This window comes from Octodon degus, unplaced genomic scaffold, assembly GCF_000260255.1.
Source record: "Octodon degus isolate 3935 unplaced genomic scaffold, OctDeg1.0 scaffold00331, whole genome shotgun sequence".
Classification (NCBI taxonomy): Eukaryota; Metazoa; Chordata; class Mammalia; order Rodentia; family Octodontidae; genus Octodon; species Octodon degus.
Genome location: NW_004524907.1, coordinates 428,175 through 431,929, shown reverse-complemented (window position 1 = coordinate 431,929; position 3,755 = coordinate 428,175). Strand labels below are relative to the sequence as shown.

General features: G+C 36.1%; 1 pseudogene; it reads left to right on the top strand.

Moving 5' to 3' along the window:
- Window positions 1–384, top strand: part of LOC101584547 — a 7,783-nt pseudogene extending 7,399 nt beyond the window's left edge.
- The last annotated feature ends 3,371 nt before the right edge of the window (window positions 385–3,755 follow it).

The following is a 3,755-nucleotide window of genomic DNA, read 5'->3' as shown; positions in this document are numbered from 1 at the left end:
GAATATGGCCCAGATTTCCCCCATGCCCTGCCAAAGAAGAAGGAGCTGTCCCTGGAGGAGAGTCAGAAGAAATTAGAAGGTGCAAAGCTAAGAGGCAAGTCCCATGAAGCTGAAGTCTTGAAGCAGCTTGCTGAGAAACGAGAGCAGAAGAAAGAAGTGCTTCAAAAGCAAGGAGTGCTTCTCTTTACTGGAAAGAACAACAACTTAAGTAAAATGGCAGAAGAGAAACTGACCCACAAGATGGAAACTAACAAAGAGAACCGAGAGGCACAAATGCCTGCCAAACTGAAGCGTTTGCAAGAGAAGGATAAACACATTGAAGAAGTCCAGAAGAACAAAGAATCAAAAGATCCATCTGATGAAACTGAAGCTAATTTGTTCTGAGAACCGACTTTCTGCCCCTCTGCTTCCTAAATATCCAAAGACTATACTGGCCAGTGTCATTTTATTTTTTTTTCCTCCTGACAAATATTCTAGAAGCTGATTAGGACTGTATTGGTAGATCCAAATTGTAAGATGTTGTTTTAGGGGATACAGTGGAGAAACTAAAAGTGTCTTACTCTTTTTTCTAAAGTGTTGGTCTTTCTAATGTAGCCATTTTTCTTATTGCATCTTTTCTACTTCAGTACACTTTGTACTAAAGCTGGTACCAGTAGTTAACGACTAGGACTATATTGGCTCCGTGAAACATGTTTGTGAGAAAGTATATAGTGGCTTCTTTCAAATTGTTAGATCCTGAATATCTGTTCATTTTTCACTCCTGCTTCTGTCCCAATCTTACCAGATGCTACTGTACTTGAATATTTAATAAAACTGCACAGTGCTAAAAGAAAATAAAAAAAATAAAAATAAAACTTTGAACTATTAATTTATGAATCTATCTCCTTTTGTGAAGGATTTTGAGAAACCAGGACATTAGTTACCCTATTATTCTGAGATCACTTTTTTCTTTTTTTTCTTCCTTCCTTCCTTCTTCTTCTTATTTTTTTTTTTTGATCACTTTCTTTTAGAGTTTCATTTGTTCATAAAACAGAGCTCAGGATGGCCAAAGAGTTCAGCAGATTCAAGTGCCTGCTTAGGCAGACACAGCAGCTGGGAGTTCCATGCCCTGGTCTACGTGGCCAGTCCCGCCCCCAGGGCATGCTGAGACAGTGATTGAGACTGGACATGGTGGCATGCACCTGTAATCCCAGCTCTTGGGATGCTGTAGACAGGAGGATCACTATGAGTCCGATCTAGTAGTGAGACCCTGAACACCCTGTAGACCACACCATAAAATTAAAAAAAAAAAAACAGTACTTTTTATAAATTTAAATTGTTCTATTTTTCATGTGCATTCTGAAAAATTTTGTGTTTCAAAGTAGTATATATGTCATGTATATTGGATAACAGTTCCAGGAAGGTTTGCTGACACATGATTTTTAAGAGTAACTTTTTCCTTTTGAACTTTTATATATATGTGAATGTGACTCTCATAATTATGCATTAGATCCAAAGAAGGTCTGAAGTCCTTGGTTGGTCTATAATGATATCCTAGTATTTGGTTTTGAGGAAAATGAATGCAAAATTTAAAAAAAAAAGAAATTATGCAACACATGGAAATTAAATAATCCTGTACTGAATAATCAGTATGTCACAAATGAAATTAAGAAATACATTATGCAATTTCTACAGTCAAATGATAATGCCAGCAAAAATACCACAACATGTGGAACACAACAAAGCAGTCTTGAGAATAAAGTTTAGAGTGGTGAATTCCCAAATCAGGAAAATAGAACAATTTCAAATTAATAATCGAATGATGTGACTGAAGGTCCTAGGAAAACAAGAACAATACAAACCCAAAGCTACTACAAGGAAGGAAATAATACAGACTAGAGAATAAATGAACAAAATTGACACTAGAATAAAGTCAATACAAATAATCAATAAATTGCAGAGTTGGTTCTTTGAAAGATAAAATAAGGAATGAAAAGACCCAAATCCTATTCAATTAAAAATGGAAAAAGTGAAATTACAGTGTATTTTTCTAACATCCAGAGGATTATCAACAGCTACTTCAAGAACCTGTACTCGAACAAAATGGAAAATTCAGGAGACATAAATTCCTAGATACAGATAAACTACCAACGCTGAAGAGTGAAGATAAAAATCCTGAAAAATCCAATATTTCTGTGAAATTGAAGCACAATTAAAAAAAAAAAAAGACACCAAGTAAGAAAAGCCCAGACAGTAATCCAGATACTGCTGGTTTCTCCAAAAACTTTAGGGCAGATCTAATGTTCTAATGTTAATTCTCTTCAAATTCTTTAACAAAACTGAATATAAAGTGACATTCTCAGAACAAGTGGCATTCTCTGGAAGCAAGAATTATCTTGATCCCAAAATCATAAAAGGACCTAATCAAAAAGGAAAGCTATAGGCCAATGTCTTAAACACAGTTGTAAAAATTCTCAGTAAGGTACAATAAAGCCTTGGCTCATAGCATAATTCATTCATAAACATAGTTGTAACCCAAAGCACTTGTATGTCGAAGTGAATTTTCCCATAATAAATACTGAAAACTCAGATGATTCATTCCAGAACCTTAAAATATTCATATAAAATGATCATACTATTGTAATGTGACACAAAATACAATGTTATCTTAGTTCACAAATATAATTCATTCTATGATTCTGGGCTGCATTCCTGTTCCTTTGGGATAGATTGCCCAGTTGTATTGGTCACCTGATGCAGAGTATGTAAACTGAAGAAAACATTTACTGCACGTTTCTGCTTATGAGCTGAACTATTCCTGAAAAGCAGTCTTCATGAACCAAGGAACCACTGTAGTAGTAAAAATATAAAATGTAAAGAAAAATACACAGGTTAACCTCTGAAAACTTCATGGCGGGCCGGGGAGATGGCTCAGTGGAATAAGTGCTTCCCTGGCAAGTGCAAGGATCTGAGTTTGATCCCCGGTTCAGAAAAAAAAAAACCTTCATAGCTAATGTGAGAGAGACAAGAAAGAGGGTTATTGTACAGGAATAACTTTCAACACTACTAATTAGATCACTGCTAGCTATTGGCTCAATGCAATCTTTTTCTTTTTGTGCAACTTTAACAAAGAACCTAAGCAATAATACTTGCTTTTTCTTTTTTTTTTTTTAATTTTTATTTATTTATGTGTGTGTGTGTGTGGCCAGCTCAGCCCACCAGGGGGCGTGGCTGGCTGGCATGTGGGGCTGGGGGATTGAACCGCGGTCCCTGTGCTTTGCTAAGCTTGTTCCAAGTAGGTGCTTTAGACCACTGAGCCATCTCAACAGCCCCGCTTTTTCTTCCTTTTGAGGATTTCATGGAAATGTGACATTGCAGCATTGTTAAACAGATTCATTGCTCACACTGCTACAGCTTTATTTAGGTGATGTTTTTCTACAAAATTTTGTACTGTCTCCCACAGTTTACACATCTCCCTAATGTTATGTAAAGTGAGGAATTCCTCTACCTTTTCTCCTATTTTTCTGTAGATGAGATCTCCTCCACAATTTCTTACTATTGTGAGATGATCATCTATAATCCCACACTGAGAGAGAGAAAAACATTAGCTCAGTTGTGATTATGAATTGTTTATCATCTTGTACTACTTGTATTGCAAAACATTAGTCATCTATTAAGTTAAAATTTGGGGCTGGGGAGATGGCTCAGTAGGATAAGCGCTTGACCGGCAAACGCAAGGATCTGAGTTCAATCTCCGGTTCCGCAAAAAAATAAAT